Source organism: Suricata suricatta, chromosome 9 (genome assembly GCF_006229205.1).
Source record: "Suricata suricatta isolate VVHF042 chromosome 9, meerkat_22Aug2017_6uvM2_HiC, whole genome shotgun sequence".
Lineage (NCBI taxonomy): Eukaryota > Metazoa > Chordata > Mammalia > Carnivora > Herpestidae > Suricata > Suricata suricatta.
Window position 1 is genome coordinate 137,247,071 of NC_043708.1, and position 14,872 is coordinate 137,261,942.

Genomic DNA, 14,872 nt, shown 5'->3' on the forward strand with positions numbered 1-14,872 from the left:
GTGGCTAACACGTGTTTGGGGAAGGGCTTGTGGTCCACAGACATGTTAGCCCGCCAGCCTCTGGGGTGAATTCTTTTGTCATTCCTCATGGTGGTTTTGGAGTTGATCCCGTGGAGGACCTGTTCACAGGCAAACAGGTGAATGTCGGTCAGTTCGAGGAAGCAGAGCCTTGAATTCTGCAGTTTGTTCTTTCTCTGTGGCCATTGGGGCGGGCCGCCACTCTGCCCGGGGCTCTTTCTGGGGGGAAGGGTGGCAAGTCTCTGCATCTTCAGCTGCAGTGCACTGAAACTTTAAACTTGAGGCCTCCAAAGTTTATTAGGGGACAGATTTAAACGTCTGTTCCAGGCTTATTTTTTCTTGCTTGGAAGTCAATACTCTTTTTAAAAAAAGTTAGTGAAACTTGGGGCACCTGGGTGGCTCAGTCAGTTGAGCGTCTGACTTTGGCTCAGGTCATGATCTCACAGTTTGTGAGTTCAAGCCCCACCATATCAGGCTCTGAGCTGACAGCTGGAATCTGGTGCCTGCTTTGAATTCTGTGGCTCCTCTCTCTGCTCTTCCCCCACTTGCACCCTTCTCTCTCAAAAATAAATGGACATCAAAAAAAAAAAAGAAGAAGAAAATGGAGACTCTACACTGACAAAAAAAAAGTTAGCGAACTCTTTGTTTTGCACAGTCTTTTATTTCTGTGGGTTGTTATTGGGTGTGTTTAGCATTTGGTAGGTGTAGGGAAATATGGAAGGGGTGTCTTCCTAGACCTTGTGCGTTTGCGGGAATACGCTTCCTCTTCCTGGCAGCCATAGTGGGATGAAAGGAGGTTACGTGCACATAGGAATCAGCGCTCACGTTCGTTTTCCCATGGTCCTTGTGTCGTCTTCGCCTGTGTACATGGTGGTGTAATGTCTACCTTGCCAGCTTTAGGTCACACGAAGGCAGAACAGAACTTCAATAACTTGGACTCTAGGCTGGAGGGACAAGGCTGGGTGTTTAGTCCGTGCTGGTTCTGACGTCCCTAGAAGGAACCTAGGGTAAATTCCAGTGTAAGAGGCTCATGGTCACGTCGAATGTGCCTGGACTTTGTGTTGCGGAGGTTTTTGTACACCTGTTGGTACCCATCATCTCTTCTCCTTGGTGACCTTCTCAAGTAGGTTCAGTTGCCATCAGTTAGGTAAGGAGCCTTCCCCAATTTTGTCTCCTTACTGCCCACATTTAAGTGGATTCAAGATGTTTTTCAAGTTACAAATTCTGTGACTTACCCCCTGACCTACCACTGTCCTCAGCGACCAGCTGATTTTCAAATTCTTACTGTCTCTTGCTACTTTCTCCGATGCATTTTAGCTCCGAAAGTCTAACTTCGAGTACCTCCCTTGCCCTGCCCCAGCTTTGGCTTGGACAGCTAAGACTTTCAGTGACACCCCCGAAATCAAACCCCGACTCTCACCTGACCCATTCTACGTCTGCACGGTTCTGAATTTGTAAAATCCTAAGGCATTATGACACCATGGATGGAGTCACAGTTGACTCATCTGCTTCCTTCCTGGGACGCCACTGACCACCTATTTGTGTGGTTTCTCAGTTCAAAACGCCCCTCCAACTTGTAATTTTCTCTACTGTTTCCATTGCCGGGGAGGCAGAGGGCTAAGTCTGTGGCCCTGCCAGGAATGCCAGCAAGTCCGAGTCGGGAGGACGTGTAGGGATTCTGTTTTTCAGGTGAGGACCCCGAGCCCCAGAGAGGAACAGGGTCTTACCAGGATCACACAGCCAGACAGTAGCAAAGCCAAGGGCCTGTTCTTTGCCCTCAAGCTCAGTTAAGACATTTTTACATCTAATCTGCGGGAAGGAAAAGTATGAGAGAAATGTTTGAATGAATTTTTAATACTAGTAGTAACAATAATGTATTAATAACAAAGTCTTTGTAGAGTCTCATTTCCCAACTTCTTTTAGGAGTCTTTTTCCCTCTACCGTTATGACAAACCTGATTTCCCTTCTCCTCGACGTAACTCTCGATCTATGCTTTTTTTCCTCTCAGAAGAAGAGATCTGTTTGCTGTGAGTCCCTCTTTCTCAAAGGAACTTCTGAACTTTTCATGAATGTCTTGGCGAGGAGGTTCCTGGTGGCTCAGCTGTTGGCAGGCCTCAGACATAGCGCCCGCCGCTTCCAAGTTACTTATGTAATCGTTTTCAACTTGGGAAGCGCATACCAACTTCTGAAACTTCTGGGGGCAGAACAGAGACGTAGCGCTTGAATGTATCGGGACTTGTCGGCTGCCCCCCGATCAAAGCGAACGCTCCCACCCCCTCCAGATAGGAGGGTTTCCGTGCTGTTTCTGGCCCGTGTCTGTGATATTTTTAAGCAACTCGCCATTTGAACTTGAACAGCTCATTCCTTTGTTAGTGAGTAATCTGGGTCGAATGCAGTTATGCTCCTTAAATATTCCAAAGATTTAGCGATCTAATGAGAGAGCAAGCCCACGGTCTGTTAGGAGAAGACAGGAAGGCGCTCATTGGAATAACTTGTACTCCGTTGCCAGTTCAGGCGCAGAGCAAATACAGGAGTGTTGCACATGCTGTTCTGACCGGCTTCTGGCCACGTGAACTCTGAAGTTCATTATCGTCAAGGTTGTTGCAAATCAGCTGTTTCTCAGGCGTGAAAGAATAGTCTGTTATTGGAGACTCAGCTCCAGCTTTTGAACCGTGAAGACACTTTCTTCTGATGCTGTCTACCTAGACTCATCTTGGGGAGGGTGCTGTTGACTTTTTATCACTTGCCCCAGGTAGGTTAATGGGTGGGCACAGGGTAGCGTGAAGGTCAAGACAGTCCCAAACGCAGCTCCCCTACACGTCACTGAGCTTGGGTCCTGTCCTGGCCGTGCCCTTGCTGCCCGTGCCCAGAGGCCCCTTCTCCCTGAGAGCGGCCAGTCCCTGCTCAGAGGCACTCTGTCCTCGAGTCCCGTGAGGCTGGGTCACTGCGGGCAAGTCCACTGTGTCACCGTTTGGATGAAAGCGAGTGTGCTCACCTCCTGACCTCTCGTCTTTGTCCCCGGACACGCGTCCCTCTGCAGCGGAACCGGGGCGGCGCTCTGCTGCAGGCGCCCAGGCAGAGGTCGTGTTCGCGTCTGCCGTCCTGGAAGAATGCGGGACTTGGGACAAGGAGCTGTGCTCATAGGCTTCCTGTGAGGAGGGGGAGCGGCGGCAGGCGGGGGCTGGGGGCGCCGGCTCCTTCCTTCCTCTGGGCGAGCAGAACAGCCAGAGATCGAGAGAGCCGCAAAACACAGGTGAGTCGACGTGCGGGCCAGGAGCGGGGAGAGGGAGGGCGCCCTGTCCGGTGAGCAAAGACACTGTTGATTCTCTCCAAGCTGGAACTAGAAGGCTGGACGTGGAGGCAATAAGGGAATTTATTCCCAATCAGGAGGGATTTTGAGCATCATGTTTGGATTGGCTTCTTTGGAATTTGGAAGTGTTTCCTTTCCTTGGGCCAGTTCTGGCCGACGCCACAGAAGGGCGGGCACGGCCTGCAAAGAGGCTCCTGACGGACTCGGCTCTGCGAGGCTCAGGTCATTCCGTGGACACGCCGTGTTTTCTTGGATCTGGATTGGGGGCGAGCCAAGGGCTCCTTCGGGTGGGTGGTGGGAGAGCGGCTGTGCTGCGGGGAGGCCTGGGGCCAGGTGGAGAACTGTCTTGAAAGCGTCTGGTGTGTCATTCTGCATACTGCGTTACCATTTGTGACACTTTTAACATGAGTTGCGTCAGCTTGTGCAGGGCGGCCAGCTGTCCCTGTTTTCTTGGGACTGAGAGGGTCCAGGCAGGCTGGACGCGTGGTCATCCCACTTCGCAGCCTGGTCTTGACTGTCCAGTGCTGGGCTCTGGTTACCACGTGGGACCGGTGGTCCTGAGGCAGGCGCTGCTGGCTGCTGTGCGCGGCAGGACATTCCAAGGGCAAGTGGGGGACACGCGTGCGGCAGGTCTGGACGCCCGCGTGGATGTCCTCTCGGCTCTGCCTCCCCGGAAGTTTCCAGGCCTGGTTTCGTCAGTGAAGCTCTCCAGGGGCAGACACTGTGCAAACCATCCTGGTCCGTGGACCGTCGCCCTCTGCCGTGTACGCCCCGGGCCCCCCTCTGTCGTTTGGGCAGAGCCCTTGTTTCTGTTCCCATTCAGTTAGGACATCGCCAAGGAGCCCCTGACGCCCTCTGCCTTCCCTTCCTGCCCAGGTGAGACTCCGTCTGCTTGCTCGCTGGCTTCCTTCCTTCTGCATCTTGGGAATTATTCTCTTACAGCATTTCCTGCCTCCTGAGGAGACTGTGACCTTCCTGGGTGGCGGCGGGGATGGGGACGGGGAGTGGGGAGAGGAGGAGTGGATGTGGTCCGAGGGGGCACTTGGGCGGTGTGAACCCCCAGGGTCGTCTGGGTGGCTCATTTATCCGGACAGCAAACCCTGTGGGGACGCTGCATCATGAACGGTTCCAAGAAAACACAGTCCAGGATCTGAGGTTTGGAGCACTTTCTGCTGAGCCTCCCATCCCCGGGGTCAGCAGTGATCACCCCGGACAGTGACTGATGGCCTCTAATATCGCCTCTTCCCGGAAATGGTGCCAGTGTCTTCGTCATTCTGCACATGCACACTCATTTTGGACAGGTTTCCACTTCTGAAAGTTAAAAATGTGTGGCTGCTTACACGAACCCGTTCGAATTATGTAGAAATTAACGAACATACGTAACATACATCTCCCTTCCCAGGGCTGGGTTTGGCTGATGAAGTACTTTCTCCATCAGTCTTCCCTCATCTCCTTGGAGGTTCTCCAGTCGATTCCCTGTCCTCGGCCCCCAGCTCGGCGACGGTTTCCCCCGCTTGACTCTCCCCCTAGGCTCTGAGCCCCTTAGGGACAGGGGCGACCGTGCCTTTTCCTCATTCAGCTCTCAGATCTGACTCACAGCCTGGCACAGAGTAAATGCAAGGTGGACATTTGTTTGTTGAAGGTTATAGCCCTTGTCAGAAACCGTAAGTGGGTCCCATTTGTGCCCTCCTCTGAGATTGCCCAACCCCTGAAAAACCTTGACGCCCCTACATAGCTTGGCCGGGGCGACCTGGCTAATCTTGTCTGCTGTTTCTTTCTTTCCTTCTTTCTTTTTTAAGTTTACTTATTGAGAGAGAGAGAGAGAGAGGGAGAGAGAGAGAGACAGAGAGAGAGAGAGGGAGAACCTCAAGCAGGCTTCATGCTGTCAGCACAGAGCCCCATGCGGGGCTTGATCCCACGTGAGATCATGGCCTGAGCTGAAATCAAGAGTCAGACGCTTAACTGGCTGAGCCACCCGGCTGCCCCTCCCCCATTGCATTTCATGTGCCCAGGCCTCCAACCAATACAGACCTGCCTTTTTTGACCTTTTCCTATGCCGGGCCCTTGGCGTTGCCAGTTCATCATTGAACACCTGTGTTCCTGGCATGCCCAGCATAGACAGCGTCTCGTCCATCTACTCCAGGAGGTCATCAGCCTGTAGTGTTGCTGTTGTTGCTGTTTCCTGCTCTCTCGGGAATTGTAGCTCATCCTTGCTCGGGACCCCAAGACTTCATCTGGGTTTGTAGTTATTTACATGGATGTCTTACTGCTTCTTCTGGATTGAGAGCAATTTTGGAGCCAGACTCTGTCTTCTCTGTGTCTCCCGTGGACACAGGGTGGATAGAAGGTCTATTTCCAGGGGTGCTGAGACTTGACAAAATCCTAATTACACCTTTGTTTACGAGTTTTCTTTAGGGAATAAAAGAAATTCTTCACAAATGTTCATTATCCTTTGTCACGATGAAGAGTCTGTCCTGATTTCTCTCCTCTGTGCATGTGTGCTCATTTCTGTTTCTTCCTCTCTGCCAGACACTGAGGAAACCATTTCTTTCTTCCACACACTGTTGGTGCAGAGGCTCAGTTGGAGAGTCAGCGCCTTCTCTTTGTGGACACTGCCTGCCCTGCTGCTGGTCCTCCACTCTTTCCACGTGGCAGATCACCCACGACAGTCCTCCTGGCCCGAGGAGATGAAGCCTTCTCTTGACCCCTTCCCTCTGGGCTTTCCTGCTGACAGGCATTTAATTCTGCAGCATTCAGAATGGTTGAGCAGAGTTTCCTTTCTGATTAGGACAAGGCAAGATCTTGGACTCAAAATTTTTCCTTTGCGCTAGGTTTCCAGTACATTAAAATATACACGTATTAAATAGAGCAGTGATGTGTTAAATATATGCATTAAATCCAGCCACGCTCCATTTCAAAACCTAATCCCAAACACACTGTGCCCACGAAAGATAATGGTGCCTGGCACTGTGGCCTGTGTGTCTGGCGTCCGTCCAGGCTGGCAGCAGCAGGAAGCCTAAGGCCAGCTCCTCATTCAGGGACTCATTCAGGCGTTCCCTCGGCAATACTGAGGGCCTCTCTCCAGCCTGCCCGTCACCGTGCTGGCTGTGGGGTCGAGTGAGGCGAGATAGGACTGTCTCCGGGCACCTCCTGCAATTCCAGTAGAAGGCTAGAGCAGAGGGGCTTTTTCTTTTCAGAAGAGATTATAAGGTGTAGATAAGATATAGATAGGATTGTAGCTGCCTTTCATTGCGTAACCTCGGCGCACATTGTCCTGCATTCTAGTTGCCACGACTTCGCAAAACAATCTTCTCTATGGCTTCAGGGGCTCATCTGCTAAATTAATAATACGGAGAGTATTAGCATGGCCCCTGTGAGGCGAGATGAAATTTGTGAAGAGTTGAAAAAAACCAACCCCAAGAGCTAATATTTGGGAAGGGAGAGAATAAGGTTTACAGAGAAGGACGGAAGCTGAATGTCTTCCTGTACATTCTGTCTTAGACATTCGACTCTGGAATCTACAAAAATTTGACAAAATTGCAGGATGGCATTAGATTTAAAAAGTGTAATCTCTAAAAATCAAAAATAAAGTAACAAAGTTAAAAAAATTGGTGTTTTCACTTGGTAGCATTAACCACACAGAGAGAATTATTCTAAGTGACTTCAACACGTATGTTTGACTGTGTGTGGGTATATCCAAAGACAAAAAGAACTAAGAATAAAATGATAAAACTTTCTGCGGTGATCTTCTTGTGGGGGGCAGCGTTCATAATGCTACGTGAGACTGCTGTGTGGGCAAGGTGGGGATGAAGCGAATGAACAATGTAGAAGTGATCATCCAATTGTTTTTTTAATTTCTGGTATTCTTGAGAGCCCAGATCCTTGGTGTGGGAGAAGTGAGAGATAAATGTAAAAGAGACATGAAAACCTGATAGTCCTAAAGTTGAGCTGTAAGTATCTACAAGAACCCCTGAGGAATTTGATCTTAAGCAAAAGTAATAAAGTAGGATGTGTTTTCTAGCTCCATTCACTGAAAAGTCTTAGGAACAATGACCAAATGGCTAGCTTACCTGCAGCGCCACCCCCAGGGCCCGGATTATGGTCTCTAAGTATCATTTCCCACCAAGAAGGACCTGGGACTCGTGGGAAATGGCTCGGAGGTGGAAATCTGTGAAATGAGACTGGAACATGATGTAATTAACTCTGGTAATCAGGATTGCTAGAACTTCATCACAAGAACTCAGGAGCCAACTTGCAGAGACTCTGGCGAGAATAAAATGGGACAATCTGGGCATCAATAAGAATAAAAACTACAAAGGATTTAAATATATCAACTGTGTTTAAATCCCTAAATTAATAATGATACTAAAATGCATTAATCAATGTTGGTGGGTGCCAAGGAATCAACTCAAGATATTGAAAATGAAGAAGGGAAAGAACTCAAAATAGTTATCTATACGAATCATACCACCGAGTGACCAAATGGTAAATGAGGAAAATATGTCTTTATGGAAATACTCCCGCTATTAAAGAAGGGATGGGAGAATGAGAACATCGTCATTTTGCAACCTCCAGTGAACCGATGGTGGTCTAGGCGTAGTGTATCAACCGTTGCTAATGAGATCATAAAAAGAGACACCTAAATATTACATTGATGAAGAACACAATACCATCTGTGAAGTACTCGTGCCCTCTGTGGTTCCAGATGCAACTGCCAGTTACAAAGAAGGAATACAGCTTTCAGAGAAATGGGTTAAACTAGGCCATGTCTCTGCAATGACCGATTTCTAGACAGTGGGAAACGTCACAGGACCAACAGCCCAGTTTCTTCAACAAACAGTTTTAAAGGAAAACAACAGCAACAACAACAACAACAAAAAGAAAAGACTGATGGGGAACCAAAACGATTAAATGAAACTCTGAGAACATATATCAAGCATTTGTAAAATATGGGCCCTATTTGGATCCTCTCTTTAACATGAGTTACAATATCATTGATGACTTAAGAAGATTGGAAAATTAATATTTTATTGCCAACTGCTAATTTTTAAGCTGTGAAAACAGTATCATGATTGTGTTAAAGAAAAGTATCATTTATAGACACCTATGAAAATATTTACTGATGGGGGGCACCTGGGTGGCTCAGTTGGTTGAGCCTCCAACTTTGGCTCAGGTCATGGTCTCACGGTTCGTTCGTTCAAGCCCCGCATCGGGCTCGGTGCTGACCGCTAGCTCAGAGCCTGGGGCCTGCTTCAGATTCTGTGTCTCTCTCTCTGCCCCTACCCTGTTCACGCTCTGTCTCTGTCTCTGTTACTCAAAAATAAATAAATTTAAAATAATTTTTTAAAAAAGAAAATATTTACTGATGAAATGACATGACGTTTTATATTTGCTACAAAATAATGGGGGAGGGTGGGTAGTAGGTGGGTCAAGATTGGCCACGGGTTGTGGGGCTGAGTGAGTGGTCCTTGGGGTTCGTGATACCATTCTGTCTATCTTTATTTACACTTGAAACTTGCCATAATAAAAAGTAAAAAATTAGCAACTATGGAACAGACATGTTTCTGGGAGCTGGTGTCATCCCACTGTCAACAAGGAGGCTGCAGGTCTGGAGGAGGTAACGGCCCCACCAAACCCAGGCCTGGCTCAAGGGGAAACATCTTTGCTCCTTGCTGCACCAGATCACATTGCTCAAATTAAACAATGCAATTTAAAATATATCAGATTCTCAAGAAAATAAATTAATTCCACAGCAAAATGTTTTATAATTAGATGCCTTTTCTGTAGATATTTCTTAGATGTGTTGGCCCCTGACCTCTTCGTCACATTGAAAAGATGAGATAAAATAGTTTTCCACTTAGTCCAACATTGTAAGTCTTGTAAATTAAAGTTTAATTTATTTCTATTCCAAGGGGCCTTGGAAAAGCATCCCATGATGGCTCACACATTCTGACGCCGCAGCATGCTTGAGGAGCGGTGACTTAGGGGTTGGTGACAAAAGGTATTGGGTTGGCAGCCTTGACAAAGGTTAGAATGTGTCGGTGAGCTTTACATTCTGAAGAGCTATGTTAAGCGCTAAAATATTTTAATAGCAGAAAACATGCCCTGCTATTGGCAGTGAGACCGTGTTACGATTAGCATATTTTATGAGTTGAGTCTCTTTTGTGTCCTCGCGGGAGGCAGCTCCATTCCCTGCTCTTAGATGGTGCTCATAGAACCGCAAGTGCGTGTCCCACATTCAGCCCATTTTAGACATGGATTTATGATGCCATGAACTTAGTGTAAACCACTAGCCCAAATGTTTTAAAAGCATGTTTTTTCTCAGTGTTCAGCCTTACAATATTCCACTCAATAGTTTTTAAGTAAAAAAAAAAGGCATCATTAAACTTGCCAAATTTTATTGTAGAATATTAGAATAAGAGCCTACAAAATAAATGCAAAAAACATTGGTTCAGATGAGTATAGAAAATCTTTCTGCACCACTTAGTTAGCAATTTTTATATTTTTATTGTTATAATAAAATAGAATGTTATATATTTTAATGTTATAATTTTTAATATTTAGTGTTATAATTTACATAAAAATATTTTAATGGTTTTTTTTTTTGAGAGAGAGAGAGCAAGCACAAACAGGGGAGGGGCAGAGAGAGAGAGAGAGGGAGACACAGAATCAGAAGCAGGTTCCAGGCTCTGAGCTGTCAGCACAGAGCCTGACGCGGGGCTCAAACCCATGAATTATGGAATCATGACCTGAGCTGAAGTCAGCCGTTTAACCGACTGAGCCACCCAGGAGCCCCTTAATGTTATAATTTATTGAGAAACTCTTTGATATATACTCTTTGATTTAGCAAAGTGGACCAGACCCAGGCTTGGCTGTAGGAGGTCGCCTTGAGGTTCAGGTTTGCCTGCCACGTGTGATCTTGTGGCTAGACGCTGTCCCTATCAGGGCTGACTCTTGCCACGTGCCACAGGAAATCTTATTTTAAACGACCAGCGTTTATCTGATCAGCAATATCATTAAACACCTGGCGGGCCTTATCATTCGTGAGCGTTTCATGGTGTTGGACCCAACGGCCATGTTGTCTTGCCCATATGCACACCCTGGTGATTCTGACTCACACATTCCGTAGTAAAGGATTCAGGTGACTAAGATCCCTTTCCCCAGGGGCTCTGAGAGATCCCCCTTCCGAACCCCTCATTCAGCTGCTCAGTTATTACCCAAATCCAGATGGAGCAGCCTCTCAAAGAAGTGTAAGCAAGGAGTATCCCCGAGCCTACAGGACTTTCTGCCGTCTGCGAGCAGGGGACCTCCAGTCCTCTGACACGCTTACATGTTGGCTTGTTTACATGTTTACAGGCAGAACCTAAGAAACAAAGGACACGGACTTGTGTTTTTCAGAAGAGGTTGCACCCGTGAAACTTGCTTAGACTCTGAGGAGGCGGGTGGCCTGAGGTGAGCAAAGGCCGAAGCAGGAGAGGCTGGTTTCAATAACATCAAGATGCAGGAGAGATCAAGCGTTCTGGATTCAGCAGGAAGTCAAAGCCGCGAAGACCAATGTCATCACTTCAGTCACACGGGAAGAGGACAGGGAGATAAAGTTGACGGCAAGGAGACTGTCACTATGTTGTAGCGATATCGGAGGGCCAACCTATGTACTCACAACAGAGAGAGGAGAGACAGAAGAGGAAATGAAGTAAACTCATAAGACCTCTTTGATTTAGTACAAGCTTGTGTGAAAAAAATCCCAAACACTCACTATGTTGATTGTAAGATGTATTCCATTCTGATTTCAAAAATTGAAAACAAATGAGAAATGGCATCTTAGAATTTAGGAAATGCAGAAATAGAAAAAAATCAGGCAAGGAGATTGATACAGGCCATGTTCTCTGAGCCTAATGTGAATAAACGTTATGGAAGGTATTTTAAGGTAAAAACTATAAGCATTTAGAAATTTTAAAATATTCTCCTAAAACAATTATTGACTAAAGAGAAAATGAAAACTATAATGACACCCTGTGTAGGAAATAACAAAAATGAGAATATCTCAAAAGTTATAATGTAGCTACAATCTCTGTTGGGAAATGAACATATTACCTCAAATACTTTCAGTAAATGTGAGCACTTAAGATATTCAACAAGTGGCATTAGAACAATTGGTTAACTATTTAGAGAAAGTTAATTTAAACCTTTACCACACGCCAACACAAATTCCAGATGGATTGAAGAGTTAAATAAAAATTAAACCATAAAAATATAGAAAGGCTATAAAAGTCGATGTTTCTCAAATTTCTCAAAATTACAATACGAAACTCCCAGTGAGTGGAAAATGAAATGTATTGATGGCTTGTTCTACTTACAGGGCTTACAATGGATATTTGTCGAAAAACATTCAAATGAAAATTTAAAGAAAAATGACCGGTAATAGAAACGATGTGAAACTGCTCACTATATAAAATAAAGTTTTTTCAGATAGACGAGAAAAATTAAAGATAGTACATGGATATTTTAAAGGAAAATAATGTATTCTTCTGTTTGGAAAGCAAGTGGTTAGTGCTCCTAAGGAGAGGTCCAGCTTATAATTGATGCCGTGTAAATTCAAGCAATGCCCAAATAGCATCTTTACCTCTAGCGTTACTTTAAAGAAAAGAAAAACTATGAAACCCTGTGGTGGAGTTTGTGAGCACAGAGATTAGGTGTGTGTGGTGCTGCTGAACAAGTTCAGGGATTTCTTTTTTTAAAAAAAATTAAAAAAATTTTTTAATGTTTTATTTATTTTTGAGAGAGAAAGAGAAAGAGAGAGCATGAGCAAGGGAAGGTCAGAGAGAGAGGGAGACAAAGAATCCAAAGCTGGCTCCAGGCGCTGAGCTGTCAGCACAGAGCCCGATGCGGGGCTCGAACCCATGAACCGTGAGATCATGACCTGAGCTGAAGTCGGACGCTTAACCAACTGAGCCACCCAGGTGCCCCTAAAATTTTTTTTAATGTTTAATTTTGAGAGAGCATTCACACAAGAGAGGGAAGAACAGAGAGAGAGAGAGAGAGAGAGAGAGAGAGAGAGAGAGGCAGGCTCAGAATCAGAAGCAGCTCCGGGCTCTGAGCTGTCAGCACCGAGCCCAATGCAGGGCTCACACTCATGGACTGCGAGATCATGACCTGAGCTGCAGTCAGACCCCCAACCGGTGAGCCCCCCAGGCGCCCAGTACAGGCTTTCGATAAGCAGTTTCGCAACATGTATTAAGATGCTCCGAAATATCTTTACTTTCTGATCCAGCAAAACGCCTTCCCTGGGAACTTCTCTGGGGAATATTCTAAGTAAAACAAAATGTTTTATGCAAAAATACACTAATCTCATCATTATTTATAATATGTGAAAACCAGAAACCGTCCAAATCTTAAACTGTAAAGAAATGGCTGAGTCAATTATGGGATTTCTAAGATGGAATATTACAAATTTTTATTACATTTACACTTCTGAAATAGCATGGGGAACATTACTGTTACACCCGTAAGCTAAAAGATCAGGTCAGAAAATCTCACAAGTCTGATTGTATTCATAACGTGGACAGGGAGAAAACATCAAGAGACACCTCAAAATGTTAGCAGGGGCTGTCTTTGGATTGTGGAATTATGAATGTTTTAAATCTCCTTTTCAGTGGGTTTCCCGGGTCTTCTACAAGCGGTGATGTAGTGCTTTGATCTGGAGAACACGACAAATACTCCTGGGTGGTGACGAAGGACATGCAGAGGAGCGGCCAGCCCCTGTGCAGGCCGGGGGCAGCTGTCACAGGCAGAACGGACGGGGCGTGGACCTCCAGGACCAAATACTTATTTGATCGTGTCTACTTGTTTCTATGTCTGGGGGGGGTTCCCCTTCTTGTTTTTCTTTGAAGAATTAAGAGATGACAGAGCTTAACTTCCCAGTTTTCTTTGATAGAGAAAACTCTTTTTTTCTTGTGAAAACGCTTCTCTGTCTTCCTTTTTCAGAGCAGTGAGTCTACAGCATTCATCCCTGGGCGATGCATGTGCTCAGTGTTCGGTTCATCTACACAAACCCACATGCGCCCGTGCCCCTCCTTCTCACATTTGGGTGAAACCTCTTAGTGAGGTCCACGTGGATGTCCGTCTATCAATACGGAATGATTTGGTCAAGAGTTGGTTTGAAATCATAACTTGCTTTACTCTAAAGTTGCTCAGATGAAATTATTTAATGGAATATTTTTGAGATTAAGAAAGGTCTAGGGGCACCTGGGTGGCTCAGTCAGGTGAGCATTCGACTTCAGCTCAGGTCATGATCTCACCGTTCGTGAGTTCGAGCCCCGCGTCAGGCTCTGTGCTGATGGCTCAGAACCTGGAGCTGCTTCCGATTCTGTGTGACCCTCTCTCTCTGCCTCTTCCCCTCACCCTCTCTCTCAAAAATAAATAAACATTAAAAGACAGTTATAAAAAAATTGAGGTTAGATGTGTCTGACCTGGGCAGAGAACCCCCTAGAAATGTCCCCGTGCAGTAACACGCAAGTCTGAGAACGGAACCCTGCTCTGAGCATCATTGCACTGGAAGTACAGCCCAGTTGCTGTGGGTGATCAGACAACTTGAACATAACCGTAGCACGATGCCCAAGGGAACAGGGGCCTCAGCTGGCGATAAGGTGTCCCCGCCCTCAGGGGCCTAGATAAATTTTTCAGATTATTTCTGAAATGGGAACTCAGCATTAAAATTTTCACTGGGAATAGATACTATACCCCTGTGGATCTCCATTTGAAGAAGACCACCCAGGGCTAAGCTTTTTGCTTTAATCTCTGAGGGACAGAATGGTCACAGAGCAGGCTGGTACCTGACCTACAGGTCCTAACTTTTTTCTTTATGAGATGGATAATGTATAAAAACTGAAATAAAAAATCCGATGTTTAAAAATGATGCGGAATTTTTTTTCTTTTATAGTTTATTGTCAAGTTGGTTTCCATAGAACACCCAGTGCTCATCCCCACAAGCGCCCTCCCCCATGACCATCACCCCTCTCCCCCTCCCCCATCAGCCCTCAGTTTGTTCTCAGTATTCAAGAGTCTCTCATGGTTTACCTCCCTCCGTCTCCCCCACTGTTTCCCCCTCCCCCTCCCGCATGGGCCTCTGTTAAGTTCCTCCTGTTCCACTTATGAGTGAAAACATATAGTGTTTGTCCTTCTCCGCCTGACTTACTTCGCTTAGCATGACACCCTTGAGGTCCATCCACCTTGCTACAAATGGCCAGATTTCATTCTTCCTCATTGCCATGTAGTACTCCATTGTGTATATAAACCACATCTTCTTGATCCACTCATCAGGTGATGGGCGTTTAGGCTCTTTCCATGATTTGGCTGTTGTTGAAAGTGCCACTGTGAACATTGGGGTACATGGGCCCCTGTGCATCAGCAGTTCTGTCTCTCTTGGGTAGATTCCCAGCAGTGCTATTGCTGGGTCATAGGGGAGTTCTACTGTTAATTTTTTGAGGAACCTCCACTGTTTTCCAGAGCGGCTGCACCAGTTTACATTCCCACCAACAGTGTAGG

The 14,872-nt window shown here is 46.3% G+C and overlaps 1 protein-coding gene and 1 long non-coding RNA gene across 2 annotated transcripts in view; both read left to right on the plus strand.

Moving 5' to 3' along the window:
- Positions 1-14,872, plus strand: part of ADAMTSL3 (ADAMTS like 3) — a 101,131-nt gene that overhangs the window by 48,373 nt on the left and 37,886 nt on the right. The gene's annotated exons all lie outside the window — the stretch shown is intronic.
- Positions 1,623-11,083, plus strand: LOC115301343. Its single transcript, XR_003913070.1, has 3 exons — positions 1,623-1,707; positions 9,241-9,329; positions 10,685-11,083. It is a non-coding gene; the product is annotated as an uncharacterized LOC115301343 (long non-coding RNA).